This window comes from Phodopus roborovskii, unplaced genomic scaffold (genome assembly GCF_943737965.1).
Source record: "Phodopus roborovskii unplaced genomic scaffold, PHOROB, whole genome shotgun sequence".
NCBI classification, from domain to species: domain Eukaryota; kingdom Metazoa; phylum Chordata; class Mammalia; order Rodentia; family Cricetidae; genus Phodopus; species Phodopus roborovskii.
In genome coordinates, this window is record NW_026126525.1 from 6,892,463 (window position 1) to 6,914,281 (window position 21,819).

At 41.6% G+C, this 21,819-nt stretch overlaps 1 long non-coding RNA gene across 1 annotated transcript in view; it reads left to right on the forward strand.

The window, feature by feature from the left end:
- The window catches only part of LOC127232418 (uncharacterized), a 154,799-nt gene extending 133,320 nt beyond the window's left edge, over nucleotides 1-21,479 (forward strand). Inside the window, exon 3 of the long non-coding RNA XR_007835373.1 lies at nucleotides 21,408-21,479. This is a non-coding gene — a long non-coding RNA (uncharacterized LOC127232418). The remainder of the gene's footprint in view (nucleotides 1-21,407) is intronic.
- The last annotated feature ends 340 nt before the right edge of the window (nucleotides 21,480-21,819 follow it).

The window sequence follows — 21,819 nt, forward strand, 5'->3', positions numbered from 1 at the left end:
TTATTATCAGTCATTCATCTTCACTTTTAGTGTGTTTCTTGTCTTTTATGCAAAAAAATCTGTGTAAGAAAATATTTTTTAAAAGAAATTATCAGTCATTTATAAAGAGAATTAGTAGCATGTTCCCTTTATTTTCATTAACCTTAAGAAGTTGGGCTTTCTTTTAGATCATTGGGAGTTTCTTAAAACTCCAAAGAGAAGGGCTTAGAAGCTTCCTCCTAAGCACCAGGAGAAAAATGTCCAGTTCAGAAAAAAGAAACCATGTAAAAATGCAAATAAAACTAACAGCCAAGCTCCTCTGATCCTTTTGGCGAACCTCTTGGTAAAACCAGAAAGCTTGAACTGGAGCAATTTTTCCCTTCATTTTAAAATGTAACTGAAAGATTTGGGTTCCTCCCTTGTGGAAAATGGGGGAATTCCAGCAGGAAAGCAAATCCTACCTATAAGGTTAGCTGAAGCAAGGAGGCTGGACAGCTCCTTCATAAAGAACAAATCTAGTCCAAGGTTAGCTGGAGCATGGAGGCTGGACAGTTCCATCAGAAAGAACAAATCTAGTCCAAGGTTAGCTAGAACTTGGAAGCTGGACAGCTCCTTCATAAAGAACAAATCTAGTACAAGGTTAGCTGGAGCATGGAAGCTGGACAGTTCCATCTTTCAAATTAACTCTTATCCAAGCTGCCTGCCGTTGCTTCTGGTGTTGAATAGATCAGCGTCCTTCATGAGTGCACACATATTTAATACATTTATTATCAACTTGGCTTTCTTCTCTCTAGGTTTTCATCTTGGTTTAGACATATGCCCGATAGGTGTCTTAATTTTTTTCCAGCTCTAAATTCTCTTCCCTGTACCAGATCAGTTTCTCTTAAAATTTCAGATAATGACAGCTTTTATTGTTCAGTAACTAGTTTTCAGTGTTGTGATATAGGTATAGCCATATTAATTGTATCCCTCTTTAAACCTTACTGTACCACCGGATGAAGGGGAATCACCTTGGTTTAGTGTTGTTAACTCTTTCTAAACATAATCCACTCTTGAAGATGTGCACAAAAGCTACAAACCTGGGAAATGATTAATGGGCTTGGAATCTTCAAGGTGCCATGAGGTAGGAGGGAGAGCAAGTGTCAGAGAGCTAAAATATACTAAAATCATGATCATGCCTCTTAGACACTCTCTTCACTAGTATCTTGATCTCATTTTATGCAGTTTTTCTTTCCCATTGATGAACAAGATTAGGTTCCGTAATGTTTTGGTTGAGAGTTAGAATTTGCCACGTTTGAGGTAGCTAGGAATTCACTTCTTCCCCTCTCTTTTACATCAAGATTTTGATGAGAATTGTATTTTACAGCAAACACATTAATTTAACAATGTGAATTGATTTCTTTTGCTTTCAATTTAGTTAAAAATGAAAGAGCACAAAGTAGTTTTTTTGGCTAAAAGTCAATGTTAGGAAAGAAAAATTATATTTTGAAGAGTCTTTTCACAGTATGAGCTGTGTCTAAAAGTATGTAGAGCTGTGGTTTTTTAAAAAGCTTCCGAGAATTAAAAAACAACCCACATTGGTTGCTAGGGTTAGACTATAACCACTAATCATTAAGAAAGAAAACAGCTAAAACCCTTTCCTGTTTTTGTTTTCACTATGTAGCTTTTGCTTGGCCCATAGCTCAGAGAATTCTAGCATTAAAGACTGTGCCATCACACCCATCACACCTTTAATTTTTAAACAAAGTGTGGAACCTGGTTTTATGACAGTCTGTGAACTTAGGCTGAATTCAGTATAAATGTATAATAAAGAAAGGCACTGAATTAGCTACCCATCCACAGAAATTAAGTAGGTGTCCTGCAGTTCATTTTCAGAAATCTTTAAATGACATTTAGTACACTTATAAATGCACTCAAGCATAAAAATACTGTAAGAAAAATAAAAACCAATATATATCTAGAAATACTCAAAGGTAACAGCAGAAGTTTAGCTGATAAAAGTCTCAAAAAATTGCTTCTTTTCTTGGGAAAGCTGCAGTTCTAAAATCCCATATTAGGGTATTGGAAGCAATCCCTTGGAAGGTTTGGGTAAGGATCCCTGAAGGCTTTTTTTCAGAAGATGGACAGAAAAGCAAACTCATCTGTAGGAGACGGGGTCCCTCAGGCAGGGTCTCCATGGCTGCTACAGTGGTCTGAGTTGGAGGGGCAGATGCTTGGGTTCCTCATGACATCTCCACAGACTTGTTACTGTTTCTCATCCATCCTTTAACGCTATATTCAACCTGGATTAGCAGCTGGTACCACATCGTTGCTACCTTCCCTCCTCTGTGCCTTTGTCTGTTACATCCATGTGAAATACTCCTGCTGGTCTCATACCTAGTGTTGGAAGTTTAGCAGATCTAGGTTAAGAAGGAACTTTAAAGAGCCTGTTGTCTTCATGCCAAACATAGATTGATCATTTCTGAACATCTACAGCATCTTCAACTCCTCTCTTGCATTCTAGTTTGCCAAGCAATTGCTATACATGTTGTTTCTTCTGCCAAATTTTAAATTCATCGAGGAAGAAAGAACCCATTATGTGTTGCTTCCCTCACTCCCTCACTGAGTTTTTTCCTCCTTCCTTTACTGTACATACAACAGAAGCTTAGACAACCTTGAATAGTCTGGAAGGTAAGTTGTATTGTGATCTGAAGAATTGTTTGGTGTGGATGCACATGCTTCATTTACAAGTTCTTTGAAAGGGAAGTTAAATAAAGGAAGGCAGAAGAGTCACAGAACTTTATCCTCAAAGCCTCCAACCCAAATAATGATGGCATTATAACTAGTACAGAAGTAATATGACTCATGTTTGATGGTCACATATCCTGGAAGCACAGGAGATTAAGTTGTGGGAGGTTTGCTGGAAACACTCTCAAGAAAGATGACAGGAAAAGAGTGATGTTGTCATCACTCATCTCAAGAGTCATGGTTGAGACCCCTATAAACAAGAGACACCAGGAGAGAACACAAAGCAAATCCTTATGACCAAGGCTGCATAAGCACAGTGAGTGAAGACCCAAGAAAACTGCACTGTGGTGGACACAGTGTGTGATCTAATGGGAATAAGCTGAGGGAAGACGGGAATGTAACAAGACTGTTTGCTCAGGCTCTTCTGATTGTGTCTATGTGACATTTCTTCTTTCCTGTCACATGGAAGCCTTCAATGAAGTGTGAAACCCAAAAAGGAGAGAGTTTTTCTGCCTTTGTGGTTTATCTAGCCTTCTTCAACTTAAAGTGCAGCCCACTCGAGTGCTCTGTCTTTGAGTGATCTTCTTCTGACCTTGGTGGGACCGACACCCAGATGGAGGCAGAGGGAAGCAGGGCAGGCTGTTCCCACTCAGGCTATTCCTCAGGGTTGTTCAGAGTTGGTGTGCAGCATGTGGGCATGCTCTATCCTGAGACAATAGGCCCCAAAGTTTGTTTCCATCTTGAGTTTTAGAGAAATGGTGGCTAGCCTTGGACTAGATCTCTCTGTTTGCTTGAAGATAATTACTACAGAGTGAGTTATCGGATCTCCATTACCTGTCAGCATTCCCAGAAGTGGCAGGAATGAGTGGCTTTAGTCCTGAAGATGGGACATGGCCTATTATCATAGTAGCAGCACTGTGCCAACACACCGTGATGCTGGCTGGTGGATGCAAAGACTCAGCCAAAGAGGGGAGACACACACAGAATGATGAATATAGTTCCAAATGCTTTCCATTTCAGTGTAAATATATGAATGTGTATTTACTAGCCAATCTTTTAATTATACATGTAAGACCATTATTTTGGTACAGTCCTATATTTGGCTATTTGTGTCCTATACAAATGGTGTGAGTAGACCACACCATTATGTGAAGTAGGCTGTTAATTCAGAGATGCTTATGAAACATGACTGTGTCTTCTGCATATCAACTTGCCTGTATTATATGTTGTAGTGCTTATATCTGCTTTTATGTTTTGTAACATTACAGATGTTCACAATTTAAGGGCATTGAATTGTTTTACAAACCCCATAACCAAAACCAACAGTGGTAGTTCAACCCTTCCTGGTCCCACCCTCCTCCCTCCGAATGTGTCCTGGATTTGTTTCTGTATAACCATCTCCACATTTGTGTTACTTTTGCTTTCACTTTTCAGTCTTAGATACTTTCTCCCAATACCTGCCAGGGAAGCTGGTGGCTTAGGTTTCTCCTGTCTTCTGGTCCTTTCTCCCTTGTGTCATTTTTGAATGCCCATTTCTCCCGCTGTCTGCCAAGCATGGTTCTAACATTGCAACTTGTTGTTGAACCCAATTTCCTGTCATTGACCACTGACTCACAGTTTACAGGGATACTTACTTTCCTGTGTATCTTTTAGGGCTTTAGTTCTGTTTGCTTTTTTTTTTTTTTTTTTTAAATTCTAAGGAGCTCTTTCTGCCCCAGCTTCTTTGACTGAGAGGGGTCAACTGTATTTGCCATAGAGCCATCCTAGCTGTATAGATGGTGATTATTAATTTTCACTTAATTTGATTTTTTTGCATGCCACTCTCAAACCTTCTCTGGAACTCCAAGTAGTCACTTGGTATGTTTGGTTTCTTACTAAGTAAGCAGCAAACACAGTGTAAACATGGAGAACCAATGCTCCAGACCAACAAAATCATTTTTCTGAGAAAACTGTGCATTGCAGACTCTGTCTAAGACTCCACCAAAACAGATGACCTTGGGCTGCCCTGTTGAGTCATCTTCTTATAATCCTAAAGGAAAGAACTGATTGGGATAACCCCTAGGGTCTCTTCCAGCAATACAATTCCATTGGGAAGTCAAAGATACACAGAGAATACCAAAAGGTGAAGAGATACAATTGCAAGAATGTTCCCTGCTCCCGCTACAGCTGCCACCTCCAGAGGACCTCACAGTAACATGTCCTCTCAAAGGGGCTGCTGGAGAATTTGGCTCGGTTTCCCCCTCAGCAGAGGTCCTACCCCTCCACGACACCTGGTTGTAGTTTAGGGAACTACCACTAAGTGTCGCTATAGGTTGCGTATATAAGAGGTCAGGTGTAGGCGCTCGGGGAGGGCCCTTTCAGCTGACAGCTCAGTACTCCTGGTTGCTTGTTAGATACAGGAGAACACACTCAAAATTCAAACACAGGATGACATGGAAATTAAGGGTGGCTCTTAAAAGAAAGAGGTGAAGCCTCAAGTACCCTCCATTTCCTCAGATGCCACCCATTTGCTCTGATAGCCTCTCTTCCGATATTTCCCCTCAGACCCTGTTAGATGTTATTGGTGGGAACCCCAAAGGAGCAACTGGCTGGCTCTGGCTCACATATTCTTGACTTTCTCTCTCTTAAGAAAACATGTTTCCAGAAGAAATAGTTGCTTTGTATCTAAAATTCTAGACACCGTATTTTCCCAATTTAATGAAAATATGCACATATTTTTCATATTTTAGTATTTCTTATATGTTGTCATGGCAACACAATTGTCTGTGAGTGATGGTGTCTTTGACAGAGTACGGTATCTGCATCAGATGTGGTATATCCATCTTTATTAGAGGCGTAATTCATCTGAGCTCTTGTGAATGTTATTTGACAGATGAACTTCCCTCTGAAGTCTAGCTTTCTTGGGAAACTCCAGGCCAGGCGGTGGTGGTACATGGCTCTCAGGCGGTGGTGGTACATGGCTCTAATCTCAGTACTTAGGAGCTCTGAGTTTGAGGCCTGCCTCATCTACAGAGTGAATGTAAGGACAGCAGGGACTTCACACACTGTTTCAAAAAATCAAGAGAGAGATAGGGGGAGAGGGGGAGAGAGAAAGATGGAGAGGGGGGAGAGAGAGGGAGAGGGGAGGAGAGAGGCAGAGAGAGAGGAAGAGGGGAGAAGGAGAGGGGGAGAGGGAGAGGGAGGGAGAGGGGGGAAGAGGGGAGATGGAGGGGTGGTGGGAGGGAGGGAGGGAGGAAAGAGAGACAGAGGTGGGGAGAGACTGAAGGAAGGAGCCAGCAACCTCTTTTCAGGGTTGGCTGAGTGCCTGCACCGTATGTGTTGCATCTACCATTGTATTGAAGACACACCTTGGGAGCTAAGCTTGCTTCTATTTTCCAGTCACAAAAACAGAGGACCAGAGGTTTAGCAGCTTGTGTGGAGTCATTTGAAGCAGAATTTTTTGTGCTTCTGATTAACTGTATCTTTTAGTTAATTTGCATGCAATTTTTAGGGCTCATTGTATCTTTTACACATGAGATTTTTCTAACATGTGTAACTCATCTCTCTTTGAATAATGTTGAGCAATTTCATGGCTGCCATTGAGAATGCTAAATTCTTTGGTTAAACATCATAAAGACAATTGTTCTGAACTCCTGCCTCATCTTTGTGATAAAAAGGCTTCAGTGGCTCTTGAAGTCTCCACAAAGTATGTTTACTCTGGAGAATAAACTGCTCTGCAAGAGACAGTATGGGCACACTGGGTTTGATACACCATGTTGGGAAATAGTTCTCCAAATGTCCTGAACTTACAGAGAAAAGTAAAATAAGGAAAATGCCCCCCCCCCCCCGCGCCACATTTCCTTCAAGTCTCCCTAAGAATGTCAGTTTATGAAATTCAGTTGCTTTTCATCCCAGTTCACAGGTGTCCTGAGGGCCTAAGTCACAGGCCAGAAGGAAAGGATTTCATCCATGTACATTTCTTTAGGCACAAGGCTGAGAAACAGGACCAGGTTCTTCCATTTGGCCTTTTTGCAGGACAATCCCCATGTACATGGCTTATTGGTAGATTCTGGAATTTCAAATGTGAGAGATGGATGGAAACGATTTTCAGATTATTACTGTTTTCATTAAGGACTTGGGTAGCTAAATTTCAATTCCCTGTCACTCTACCAAATTGCTGAAGAGCATCCCGTCTAATTCCCGCCCCTAAGGAGGGGAACTTACTGTGTTGGGTTACACCAGTGTTTTTTATTCCCAGTTATTATTTCAAGTTCTGTTCATTTGTGAATCTGAAAGCAAAGCCTTGGTGATCTCTTCTTGAAATCTGTCTGGGGATTTACTACCAGAACACTTCGCTTCTAACAGTGGCAGGTTGGGGTTTTCTCCTGGCAATGCGCTGCTCTATTTTAGATACTTCCTTAAGTGCAGGGTATACGGTGATAAAATGTGGGAGGAACAGTAGCTGAGACTTTAAGGTCACTGAGGCATGGTGTTCGTTCATTGGCATCAGGAGGATACCATTTGCTGGTGTGAGTTTCAGAAGAGACATTTTCCACTTTTAAAGGTGTAATGACTCCTGTGTGTTGCCTGGTTAAAAGCAAGCAAACAAACAAAACAAAACAAACAAACAAAAAACATGTCAGATGGATTCTGTTTGTAGCTGTTCAGACCCATCCATCTTTGTAAGGTGTACAGTTTTTCCACACGCCGCCTGGTCTTGTCCCACCGCCGCGCCAGCCCTAAATAACACACTGAGACTCTGTATTTGATATAATTCTTTTGGCCAGTTACTTGTTTCTTATTGGCTAGCTCTGTCTTAAGTATTAACCCATTTCTATGTATTTCCACGTGTTCTTACCAGCGAGAGGCGGCTGGCGGTTCTGCCTTCTCCAGACTCTCCATCTTGACTCCTCCTTACTACTTCCTATTTCCTCCTTGTCTCCTAGTCCCTCCTATCTTCCTTTCCTATTGGCCAACAGTGCTTTATTCATTAACCAGTATGAGAAACATATATACAGAATGACATCTCCCATCACATCTTCACAGTGATGAAGGAGAAAGGCCAACTCTTCATTCCGTCTTAAATTCTTGAACCTTCCAGTTTGTAACCAGGACGATTTGGATGGGGGTATTTTAAAAGTGTCTTTTAATTTGTTATGTTATCTCTTAGCTGCATCTCACTCATGTACATAACTACACGCCCCTTCAATCATCCAACGTATGTACTTACTGAACACTAGGCACATGCTGTAAAAGGTGCCAGATGTAAAAGTTCCATGGCCAGGGAGACAGAGCCCCTGCCTTTGAGGAAGTACCTAGGGAGTGTTACAGAGACTGGACAGTTGAAGTGTGCTGTGATAGGCAGGCACCACGGTAGGGAACAGCTGGGGGGAGGGGTTGGTCTTCACTTGCGGACTGGGGAGGGCTTCCTTCTAGAGGTGCTGTCCTAGGTGAGCTTATATGAGCACACTCTCCTCTGGCGGCTTCTTCCTCTCCTCTGTCTGCTTTTTCCCAACCCCCTTAGCTAGCTCTGCCCACTTTCATTAGTGCTTGCCAGGGGCTATTGCATCCTATAATTTCTCATAATTATATATTTCCCTAGGCATTCTAGTCATAACCATGGCTTCAACTATCATATATACAGGTGGTTCTGATATGTCTGTAATCAACCTTGGACTACTAGTGACTCATTATTTTATCAAACAGTCAGTGACAAGTGGCCACGTACTAGGCCGTGTCTGTATCACCCTCGTCAGTACTCAGTGAATTTTCAGCCTAGCTAGTGAGATTCTCAGAATCTTTGTGAGTCATGAAATACTATACATGTGTGAGAATGGTGGCTTTGGCACTAAGATTAGGGAGAGGGAAACTGTGAACACTCAGGGAAGATCAGGAAAATCTTTGTAGAAGGAAGCCAGAATTGTCCAGGAGGGAAAAGAAGAGGTTTCTAGGCAGAGAGAAACTGGTAGTTTATATTCGAGGACTTGCACGTATCCATGGCCTGCCCAGAAATTCAAGTTTTGTGTGTCTATGTATAAGGGAATGTGGGAAATTCCTGACAGAATAAGGCATAGTCAGAGTGTCAACAGTTGGAAGCAGTGCATTTTTATTGGGGACACCACATTCATGACACCAGCAAGCCAGCCAGCAGTTTTCAAATTGGCAAAGGGAAAAATCAAATTTGTTTTAAGTGGGTATTCATGTGTTAGTGTTCAGCATGAAAACAAGACAGAAAAATAAGGGGTGAAAAGGGTTTGGACTAAGAAAGTGGTAACACGAAAGTGTCTTCATAATTAAGGGCATTTATTTATCTATAATAAGATCCATAGTATGTGATGGATGAGGAAAGCCAAAGAAGATACTATGGTTGAAAGAGTGAGTAAATGAATCCACTGTTAACCAAATACAAGCAAAAACTGGGATAGGAAAACATGATATGCTTTGTTCTAGACAAGTCATAGATGCCCATGGAACATTCTAACGGGCATGTTTAACTGTCAGTTGAGAACAATGAACTTGAAACTTGGAAGGGGTTGGCCAAACACACTTAAAACGGTTCTTACATGGCTAATGGTTGAAGCCATGGAGGCAAGTAGACAGTGTTCCTGTTCAACAAAGTTTTAGAAAGTATTTACTACTTTAAGATATTGAAGAATGGCTAAGGCTGCTGAGCCAATTACAACAGGAACAGGGCTGTGGTATGGTGTGGTTTCTGCAGACCTTGATGGGAGAAGCAACATAATCCAAGAGACATGAGCCAGTATGGATAAGGTTGTCACAGAGAGTGTGTGAGACACAGCATTGGCACGGAGAACAACAGGGTCACATCGGATGGTGGACGGCATGGAAGAGAAGACACCAAGGACAGGGCTTAGTAGAACTTCTTCAAGGAACACAGGGCATTTCCCAGACTCACCTGCCACCTCTTGAAGGTGCCAGGATTGGCCAAGGCTCTTTAGAGCAGTGGTTCTCAACATGTGGGTTGTGACCATCAGAACACAATATTTCTGATGGTCTTAGGAATGGATACACCACTCAGTAGCAAAACTACAGGTATGAAGTAGCAACAAAAATAAATTTATGGTTGCGAGGTTCCTAAGACCACTTCATAACTAATTTTGCTACTGTTAAGTGTCATAATGCAAATATCTGATATTTCTGATGGTCTTAGTTGACCCCTGTGAAAGGGTCACGACCCACAGGTTGAGAACTGCTGTCATATAGGCTTCTGTGGATCGATACTACATAGATTTCCAGCTGAGGGTATGGCCCAGATTAAATCTGGATTAAAAATCCTAATTAAAGGCATGCCTTCCTACCCCAAAGATTTTAATTAGAAGTGGTTCTTCCTACTTCAAATCAAGCAAAAGTCCCTCATAGGTGTGCCTTCCATGTTTGAGTTTTAGTTTTCAATGTAGTAAAGGTGACATCCAAGTATAGCCATTGTAGCACCCAGTCATGTAGTTCTTCTCTCAGTGCACAACAGAATCCAGCCTGGTCCTCAAGTGTCCTTATTTGGTGGTTGGTTGAATACAAGGGTCTGGAGAAGTTAGAAAAGAATGCAGTAGCAGAAGGAGTATGAGGAGGAGGAAGAAAAAAGAGAAAGCACATTATCAGCAATATGAGCACTATCATCAGCATCAGCAACAGCACCATCAGCACCATCATCAGCATCAGCAGAACCATCATCAGCATCTTCACCATCATCATCATCATCAGTAGCAGCAGCAGCAGCAACAACAACAACAACAAGAACAAGGATTTTTCCAGGCCCCAGAGAACCATCACTCATTGGCTGCTGCCTTTCTGTTGAAGACCTTGTTCAGGTGAAGCTCAGAATAAACTTGGAAGAAAGGAAGAAAGAAGATGCAGCAGTTTAGGCAGGGTGAGGGACTGAATTGTCAGAGCAGTAATTATGAAATGTGCTTATGGCAAGGCAGGGCTTTTTATTTATATTTCTGGTGTTCAGGAAATTTATGTAGTCATCGATTTCCTGTCAAACCATCACTAAAAGAGCCTGAGATAATAGCACATCACCATTCACTTGCTAAGGACAGTGCTAGGCTTTTAAATGGGAACCCATCCTGTTGGGGCTCGCACCCTCTGTTCTTGCTCTGTGTCCATTTAACAGTTTGTAATAGCCAGTAATGATATGAAAATGTCTTTTTCTTTTGACCTTCTCCTCCTCCTTGTCACCGTCTATTCAATGTACACAGTATTTTGTGACTTGAATTGCAAATTAACAGTTGCCTTCCCCCCTTTATGAATGAACTTATTTAGGTGTATAGTGGGGCAGAGAATTTCCATGAAAACAAAAGGACATTGGGTTGTAAAACTTCTGATGATGTATCCCTGCCTCCTACACATGCTCCAGTACAAAGACTCTTCCCAGGGCTCAGCACCTTCAGCTTCCTTGCTCAAGGCCGTCAGTGGTTTAAGTATCTTTTCATCAAGCACATGCATCTGTGCTGGAGACTACAGTACTTTGACCCCCAGCTCTAAATGCTATGACATCATGTATTTAGTTGTTTTGTCTAACTTGTAATTTTTTTAAGTTGAAAGTTATTTTTCTGATTTTATCTCTTGCTGCAGAAAAGAGTATGAAGAGTATGCTTTTGTAGAAGGAAAAGTATAGAAGCCTTGAATGTTTTTATGTGTCTCAGACTTTTGAGCACTGTGTGTGTGTGTGTGTGTGTGTGTGTGTGTGTGTGTGTGTGTGTGTGAGGTGTGTGTGGGTGTACGTGTGAATATCTGTGTGTGTGTGTGGGTATGTGTGTGAGTGAATGTGTGGGGTGTGTATGAGTCTAGGTATGAATATATGTATGAGGTGTAAATATATGTGTGAGTGTGTGAGTGTGTGTGTGTGTGAGTGTGTGTTTGGGTGAGTATGTGTATGTGTGTGTGGGTGGGTGAGTATGTGGGTAGGTGGGTATGTGTGTGAATGAGTATGCGGGGTACATGTGGGTGAGTGTGGGTGTGGGTGAGAATGTGTGTGAGTATGCAGGGTATGTGTGTGGGTGTTGGTGTGAGTGAGTGTGTGTGTGCATGTGTGTGTTGGGAATGATCATCTGTGTCACTTTCTTTTCTCAGGTATTTATAGTGTAAGTCATTCTCCATGTACCTTACCCAGGAACATAAATGTTACCAGTATATAATAATCCAAAGGCCATCTAAGGAAGAGAGCCAACGCCTCCTCTCTGATCTTAGTCATTTGCTCTTCATTCACTCTAGTCTCAACTAAGCTATAACTTTCTCTTTATCTGCACTGCCTCCATTATATGCTCTGGCATATAGATCTATTCCTGTAAACCAGCGCCTGCAACTTCTGTGGAACACATGCTTGGAGACAGAGTTAGATAAGATGTCTAGGATTCTCAGAAATTATCACAGTAGCTGTCATTACCGAGAATGCATCCTGTTAAGTCCAAGAAACCCCTCAGGATATTGCTGTAATATTACAGCCAGGGAGTTCAGGCTCAGAGAACTGAAGATTGAGCCTCTGTCCCATGACCAGAGGTAGAGCTGGGATTTGAGTTCACTACCTTCCATTGAGCTACTCTGTTCACAGGAAGGAACCCTTTGGGCCTTGGTATGCTTTCTTGTAAACATCTTTTAAAAGAAGGTTAGGCAGTTTCTTCTGGATGGTCATTCAAGAGCCCTGGCTTGTTTCTCTGCTCTTCTGAAAGCTAGTGTTGATGAGTAAGATGGGCAAGGAGCAGAGGGGAGACTGGCAGACTAAGGATACATATCCTCTGTTCACTTCAACTCAAGTGTGAGGAGTCTGTGGGAAATGGCACAGTCTTAGCTATGAGGAGGAATTGGAGTGCTTAAAACTCTACATTTTAGGGACTTGTGACTGGTGATAATTGGAAAGATTCTCGCTGTTTTCCAGGGGATTTGATTTAGTTCTCGGGAGGTTTTCAGCCCCATGCCGTGTTAGCAGCTGATATTTCCTCATGTGAACTGTTTTCTTTATTCTTTGTTCTTCTTTTCTGTCTTTCTTTTTTGGCTTTACCTTGTGCCAGAGCCGAACGTCTGTAGCTGTCAACTCCCGTCCAGCTCCTCCGCAGCACAGTGGCGGGGTTCCAACTCCTTATGGCGATGAGTGTGAGGGTGTGTCTGTGTGCAGGGGAATATTTATGGCTTTGTCAGTTGTTGGCACCACTGAAAAGGGCTGAAGATGGCCAAGGGAGTGGAGTATTAGCGGGTGAAGAATGCATATCAGGATGAGTTAGGGAGCCGCAGTGCAGCCCCTTAGCAGTGGGCTTGTCCTAATGCACAGCCTTCCCTAGAAATAAAAACTCTCAATTCAGCAATAGTCTGGCATTAAATGTAACCTTAAATGACAAATATTTATTGTTTACCTCAGAATTTCCTCTGACCACTCACAGCTCTGTCTTCTCCACTGGAGGTGTAGATGGTGAAGGGCTCATGCATTTCTTGTCACCTCGCTCTGATTCTGTGACTTAGCTAACCCTCACTGTAGCCTTTGTGAGCAAATTTATATCTGTGCATGGGAGACATAGTTAATAGTGTCGAGGCATATACTGTTACTATAGAAGTGTATTTGAAGGTATGTGACCACCTTATTCATTAGTTCTCCAGATGGCCTGGAAAATGCTTGCTGTGCTCCAAGAAGTAGGAACACACTAATTTAAGCCAGGTTACAGAAATCCTTGTCACAGTTGTTTTCATCTCACTTTTCCTCTCTCTGCCTGTGTGCAGTTTCCCCATCTTTATGAGGTTCCCAATCATCTTAATGATTTATTTACTCTTATTTCATGTGTATTGGTGTTTCACCCACATAGATGTCTATATGAGGGTTACAGATGGTTGTGAGCTGCCATGTGGGGAGTGGGAATTGAACCCAGAGCCCCTCTGGAAGAGCAGCCAGTGCTCTTAACCACTGAGCCATCTCTCCAGCTCAAAGCCTAGTCCTAACTGTGTGCTACTTACAAACCCTGTTTTCAAATACAGTTGCGTGGACTAGTATACCAGTGTCTCTTTGTGGGGCTGGAAACTGCATGTTTTTGCAATCTTTGTAAACAATTAGGTGGCCATAGCCTTGTTGGTTCATTTCTGGGACCTCTTTTCTGTTTCTTTGGTCTGTCTGTTTTTATGTCATTATCAGGTTGTCATTGTCACTGTCTTTCTGTAGTTTAGTACCAGGTATTTAATAACTCCAGCTGTGTTATTATTAAGGTGTGTTTGTTTGTTTGTTACCTGTCATTTGTGTTTCCATATGCACTCTTACATTGCTCTTTCTAGGTAAGTGAGGTATAAAATGGAATTTTGATGAGTAGTGCATTGAATCTGTAGATTAAATTTGGAAGGTACCATTTTCATGCTATTAATTCCTTCAGTCAGGGACATGGATGTATTTCCATCATCTAGGGTCTTTAATTTTCTTTCTCAATGCCTTAAATATACAAGTCTTTCCCTTCTTGATTAGTTTGTTCCTAGGAATTTTTTGGAGTTATTGTGAATGAGATTTCCCCCCTCAGTTTCTTTCTGTGAGAGTTCACTGTTGCTATGTAAGAAGGCTACTGTTTTGTAAGGTTGATTTTGTATCCTACGGCTTTACTGTAATTTGTTTCTAAAAGCTTTATAGTAAATTATATAGTGTCTTCTAAATACAGAATCGCATTGTCTGCAAATAAGGGTAGTTTGACTTCATCATTCCCTACTTGATCCATTTGTGACTTTCTTGCCTAATTGCTTAGCTAAGGTTCTGAGCACTATATTGAAGAAAGATAGGTAGGCATCCTTGTTTCATATCTGATTTTAGAAGAAATGTTCTCAGTTTGTCCCCCTTTAATGCTGGCTATAGGCTTAGGGAGCAATATCTAGAATTTACAAAGGAATGAAAAAATTAAACATCAAGGAAACAAAACTGCCCACCAACAAATGTGATAATGAAACAGAGAGATAGTTTTCAAATAAACAAACACAAATGGCCAGTAATTATTTTTAATAAGTGTCCAACATCCTTAGTTTCGAGGTTATGCAAAACAAAACTATTGTGAGATACCTCCACTCCAACCAGAATGGCTGTCATCAAGAAATCTGACCAAAAAAAAAAAAAAAAAAAAAAAAGCTGGAAAGGTTGTAGGCAATAAGGAATCCTTGTTTGCTGCTGGTGAGAGTATGCATTGATAAAGCCATTATGGAAATCAGTCAGAGGTTCCTCAAATTATAATTACCATGTGACCCAACTGTTCCACTCTCGGGCATATGCACAAAGCAGCCTATAGCCGATCACAGAGATATTTGCACATCCTTGTTTACTGCTGCTGTCTTTGTGACAGGAGGAATAGAACGAGCCCAGATGTCTACCAGCAGGTGAGTGGATAATGGAAATGCAGTGTGTATACATAGATAGGGACTGCTACCACCCAGCTCTAAAGAAAAACGAAAGACTGAAATTTGCAGAAAAATGAGTGGACCCAGGAAGTGTAATACTGAGTGACCCAGACTCAGAAAGGGAACGCTACATGCTCTCTTTCATAATAAGATCATAGCCTAGAGTGTACATATCTGTCTACATGTAATGAGTGTAAGTGTGGGTGCAATTTAAAATTTAGAGAGGAGACCAAGAGAGGGGGTAACAGGAATAAGGAGGGCTGGGGGATGGGACGTAGGCAAACAGACATGGAGTCATAAAAAGGTTATATAGCTATTCTTTTCTAGTTTTAATTCCACCATAGTTTTTTTTCTTTTCTTTTCTTTTGTTTCTTTTTTGCTGTTGTTTGTTTTTTTTTTTTTTTCCATAGTAGATAAGTGGATTTGGCTTCCTGGATATTTCAATAGCAAGAACTACTTTTGTATTTCAAATGAGTCTTTGTCCTTTGAGGCTGTAACTTTGAAGGTTGGCCTTTCTTTTTAGTTCTATTAGTACAACAGGCAGGAATAGACATGACTAGTCATTGAGTACACTTGTTACACTAGAAAATGGTCTCCCCTTTTTAAAAGATTTGTTTTGGAGAAAGAGGTTTTGTAACCTGAAACTTGTTTACTATTTCTGTTTATGACAATGCCAAATTACTATCATAGTGTTATTTAATATGTATCAGCATCTATGAAGTATGACCTACAAACAATGTGTGTCCTGTTTTTCAGTGTAGGATCTTAAGGTTGCAAGTTCTTGAGGCATTTATCACCTCTGCTAAGTACAGACTTATCAGGGGTGATGATGGCATCCTGGGGGTAAGCTTTGACATGCTCCCTACTCATCTGGGCCACTTACAGTTTAAGAAGATGGCCAAGGTTCTGCTAGTGAAATGAGTGGAACTCAGTGGGTCATGAGTCCTGTTCTAGCTGCTCCCTGGAATCCGGGGTTTTTTTTTCCTTCCAACATCCCCTCATGGATACCATCTATTCATGAGCCTGCCGCTCATGAGGGCTTCTTCTGGGACTGAGAAAAGTTCAGGTCCATTACACCTTTGTACTTCACTTCTCAGTCCCCAGACTGCAGCCATTGTGTTTGTCGCAATATGCACATGGATGGCCACTGGGCTGCCACCTTGCTGTGCCTGTCACCATACACAGGTGGTAGTTTCTGTATAAACAGCACACCAGAGCTATACATTTAATTATGGTAGAGAAGAAAAGTGATAAGAGAAACATTAAGGGAACTGTGGTGCTGTCATGTTAATCCACAAGGTCAGAGGCACATGGGGATACTAGCTATTTATTGAATGAATGAAGACAGAATGACTTTTGGATTTGGGGATGATGCTGGCTACATAACTTATATGCATCTATCTTATCCCAGATGAGTGGACATTATGCTTTGATTGAATGACCTATTAAGTGTGTTTAGTTTTAAATGCAGACATAAATAGATTTGATCTTTCCATGGTTCGAATTTCCTCCCATCAGCTTTCCCTTAATTATCCACAAGTGTTCCAAGCCTTCATTAGCTAAATAGGATGCAGATGACGGTCATTAGTCTGGTATATAAATCCTGCTGGCATATTCAATGGCTTTTCACTTGGCTAATTGAAATTTTCAGTATTCATGGACTACAAGAGAACACTGTAATTTTATCATTTATTTGGAAGTATATTTTTCCCTTTCGTTGATGTTTATAATTATGCAGTTAAAAAATAAATGTGAATGCTGAACTTTGCCTGAAGGGTCTGCCATTTTTTAAAGCATATATGTATCAATGTTAGTCTAGAGCATGAAAACAGAATGGAAATGTGTATTTCGTGCAGAGGCACAAGGATTAGTTTACTAAGAAAGCATCCAAATAGTATGTACGCTGGAGACCCATCTGTTTATATGTAAGAGACTTCAAATAGTGAGAGGAGTGGGCTCAGTCTGACATCCACCAAGTGAGAAATCACCCACTGTGCCTTTTCAGAGCAGATTAGAGGCAGATGGATGTTTTTCATTCAGGTGTCATTCCCTTAAAAGGACCTTAGCTTTTGATTGTATTAGATAACCTCTCTGGTGTTATCTAGCTAAGAGTGAAAACTACACATGCTCACAGACACACATCCACAGGGTGGGAATGGGAGTCTCAATGCTGCCGTTTCAGCAATCTTGGCTCTGAATACTTTAATTTTTATAACCCAATTCTCGAGCTGTTCCCATTTAATCAAGTAAGTATTAAGATGTTTGCTTTGTTTTAAATATATATATATATATATATATATATATATATATATATATATGGACATTGGATGGCAGAAATAGTTCAGTGGTGGCAGAAGACAGTTTTCCAGTTTCTTTTTCCAAACCTAATTTAATGGAGATAAACAACATTGTGATAATTCTCAGATTAAACCATCACTTAAAGGGAAATAGGAGCCATGTGCCTCCTGTAGGTGTTCAGCCACTGCAGAACATTCCCAGTAGTGAGAATGGGTAAGCAGCTCACCTTCCTTGGCTCTCTTTGTTCATGCTGAACTGGATGCCCACTAATGATTTGCATTCCATCAGTGGTCTTTAATCAAGAACTAGCTAGACTCATTCTTTTTAAATTTACCATTTCTTCTGGGTCTCTATGACTTCTGCCTTCATAGTTATTTCTACAGATGATTATAAATACTAACTTGGGATATAAGACTGTACACTCTAGTCTTTAATTCCCATGCTAATGCGTTTCAGAGCCAAACAAAAAGCTGTTCTATAATTGTCCCCTTTGTGGTCTACCTGTGATGGTTAACATTGTTAGTTAACTTGACTGGGTGAGTGGATGCCCTGACAAGTGACAGAGCATCATTTTGGGAAATTATTTGCAAGGATTAGTATGCAAATCAGAAGACTAAGAGCATTTCTCTTCACCTGTGTAACCAGCACTATGTAATTCACCAAGGGCTTGAATAGAACAAAAAGGTGAGGAAGAAAGCCTACTCTCTCTCTCTCTCTCTCTCTCTCTCTGTCTCTCTCTCTCTCTATCTCTTTCCCCCCATTCTTCTTCTGTTCCTCTCCCTCTTTCAGCTAAGCCATCCATATTTTTCTCTTTTAAGGCATAGAAGCCCCTGGTTCTTGGTTCTTTTGAGTCTAAAATTTATACTAAGACCCTTTCTACTTCCCAAGGTTCTTAGGGGTTGTAGCCGTTGACCTCAGAGTAGTAGTTAAACCATGGGCTCCATAGTTATCAGCCTTTCCCTTCTGTTGAGTTACACCTTTGGCTTCCCTGGTTGGTTGGCTTTCTAGCCTGAAGATGACATCTTGCGGCCCTTCTCACCCTTCCTAGTGGAAGGAGTCAAACTGCACAGTCTCCCCTCTAGGTTTTAATGTGGCCTATTGGTGGTTCTTCTCTGGAGAACTGACTAATAAAATAACACCTATAAGGATTCTGTGTGCCTAAGAAGATGACAAGGAGCTGACCATGCCATTCTGTGAAGTGTTCTTGTGTTAGTGAATGGAAGAAAGAAGTAGCTATCTGTCATAATTATGGATTTGCAAACAGTGTACCCAATAAACTCAGTCCTTTTTCTTCATATTAGCAAAGGATCTCATGACCCTAAAGGAAAAAGGATATAGGCTTTCTTGTTTCAGAGTGGTAAATTGAAGGCCCCAAGATCAAGGATCTGTTTTAAGCTGCTAAATGATCTCTTAGAAGGGTTAGGGCGGAGGCTCCTGAGTGGGGATGGCCCACTTGTTTTTCTCCCCAAGACATCACCAAAGACCAGCAAACATTAATTTATAAGAGGTTATGCTGAACTATACTGAATAGGTTACAAGCAAGGTCTGTCCTAGATAAAGCATGTTAAAACAGAGCATAATGTAGTAGGCTCTGCCCTGTTCCATATGACCTCCCTGATACTGCCAGTTAGGTACTCTCAGCTCAGGGATGGAAAGAGTCATGTGGTCCAGCAAAACATGTACCCTTTCTAGGACAGTGCTTCATGTGTCCATGTCCTCCCTGAGTATCGGCTGTTTTTAGAGCTTCCTGTGTGGTTGGATGAGACCTTTGTTGAGCCTGCACAGCAGCTCCCTGCCATCCTCTGCTCCACCCTATGACCTTCCCCTTCTACACACACCAAGAATACCTCTTGCATGTCATTACCATGTCACAGCTCGTGGTAGGGAGATTAACCTGTGACCCATGTCTTCAGATCTTTTCCCTTCACCACCAATGTCCAATGCCCTCATGACCCAACTCTCTCTACTTTTCACCAAATATGTTTTGAGTTATTTTTTAGAGAGTACCAAAAAAAAAATCTGCTTTTGGGTGTGGATCTGATAAATATATTTCATTTAAGATATAAGAGACTAATGAAGTACAAGCATGGCCTTTCCAGTGTCCTTTCTTGTAGTGACCCCTGTATAAGCACCCCCCCCCATGAGTTGCCTGTAATGAGTCAAAGCCTAATGCTGAAATTCTGTAAGAGGAATTTCAGGCATCAGCATACAAACATCCAAGAGTAGGGATTTACTTCCTAAGTGCATTTGGGGAAATTGCCTTAATTGTTGATGTATGATGCTGCCCACCTCACACAGGTCGTCTTACTAATAAGGTCTGAGGCCAGGTTTTTGAAAGCCCTGTGCTTTGCTGTGCTTGTGTAATGTGCCGCACACAGCACCATGCAAACTTTGGTGGAGGTGACTCATTAGGAGTTTCTCCTTTCATAGAGAAATATTGATATATTAATCAAGAAGGTCATGGTGTGAGGAGGTTACCATCCTTCGAATCTTGTGTGTGTGTGTGTGTGTGTGTGTGTGTGTGAGAGTGTGTGTGTGTGTGTGTGTGTGAGAGAGAGAGAGAGAGAGAGAGAGAGAGAGAGAGAGAGAGAGAGAGGAGAGGGTATGTATGATGGGTGTGAGCCTGCCACAGCTCATGTGTAGAGGTCAGAGGACAACTCTCAGAAGTCAGTTCTGTCCTTCTGCTATGGGATCTGGGAATTTCACGCCTCAGCTTGTTAGGTTGGTACAACATGTACCTTTGCCCACAGAGCTATCTGGCCAGACCTGCTGGTATATCCTAAACTTAGTTAAAGAAGCATGTGATCTGTGAGACTCCCCCAGGCAGAGTTTTGGGTAGCTAAAATATATACCTTCCCTGGATTCTGACTCCTAGTTAGAATAGAGAATGACACATGAATTCAGTGGTGGGCAGAGAAATTCTGCCACCAGACTTGTTTCCTGAGAAAATTTAGTTGCACAAAGGGAATTCAGGATCATTTCTACAAGCCCTGCTAGAGGTTTAACAAGCTGCTTCCAGCTGGGGACAATATTGTCCGCAAGAAATATTTAGTAATGTTTCAAGATAGGTTTGTGTTATAATTGAAGCTGCCAGAGAGATGGTATTGGCCCCAGGTAGATAGAATTCAAAAGTGCTGCATGGTATCCTGTGATGGGTAACATGGCCATTTTCTCTCTGAAACAAGAATTATCTGCTCCTGGATGTTCAGAGACCTGATGTAAAAAATCCTGGCTTAGTCACAAAAGTAGACAGAAGTCAGGGCCTACATGCTAAATAAAGATGTTTTACCATCATGTAAGAGTCGTTCGCCCACCTCCCTCTCCCTGACCTTCACTTTATAGTGATATTATGTGGGAGTCTGCCTTCCCACAGAGACCTCCAGAAGGTGCTGTGGGGGAAGACTCATGGCTGCTCTTCTGTTACAATCTTGGATCTCTCCTATGCATATTCATAAGGCCCTTTCTTTTCACTATTGGCTTCCTCAGAAGAATTGGAGGTTAGTTCAAAATGGAGATTTAGTGGTTAGAAATGTGCATTTGTTTTGTGCTTATACCTTGACTATAACCTTGAGCCATTTTTGTGGCTAGCAATGGCTATGGTTATGTTTGTGGGATAGTTCAAGGGGAACAACCTGTGTGTGTAAATCCCCATGCAGGATTGGATGCTAGAAAGTGGCACATAATGCCAGGAAAATAATACATACAAACAGGTCTAGGCGAGAAGTCAGCCACAGGGAGAACATGTGTGTTAAAGGAAGTGAGAGGGAGACCCCGAGCCCCACTGTCTCTTAGGAAAAAGCCCTATGAGCCATTTGAAAGATGTTATCATTTGACTCTTGTCTGTGAAATGAAGGTGACAGCCATTTCCTCATGTGCCTGAAGCAAACGGTCTAACCTGGGGATGGTGGTCTTGGGAATGCTGAGAGACAGACACATTTTAATGCAGGAAAATTGGAGGCAATGGGATGTCAAGCGCATTTAGACCTGAAGCAAAAGACAGGTGATGGTGATGCCTGCACTCTGAGGAGCTCTAATGTGTCCATGTCCTCCTTATTTTGCAGGGCACCATTTTTAGCACACTGGCTGGTGAGAAGTCCTCATCGGACTACAAAAAGGTAAGAAGTGGGCGTGTGGAGCTGTAGCACCATGTCAGAGGACTGACTGCGTCGGGACTGATGACACTTAAGTAAAGAGCTGTGATCTCTGAGGATGGTCCCATGGCATATTGTGAAAGCTTTCAGGGTGTGTGGTACAAGGTTCATTTTAAGGGTGTGGGGAAGTCCATTGTTGTCCTCAGCATTTTGTTTCAGAGAAACGCTGACCTCATGTATGTCCATATCATTGTTATCTGATACTTTATTATACCAGTTGAGCACCAAGGGAGTTCAGGCCCATCATGCAAATTGCGCCACAGGCTTCTGAACCTCTGATTGCAGATATAAAGCTTGTAAAATGTAAGCTGAACGTGATAGC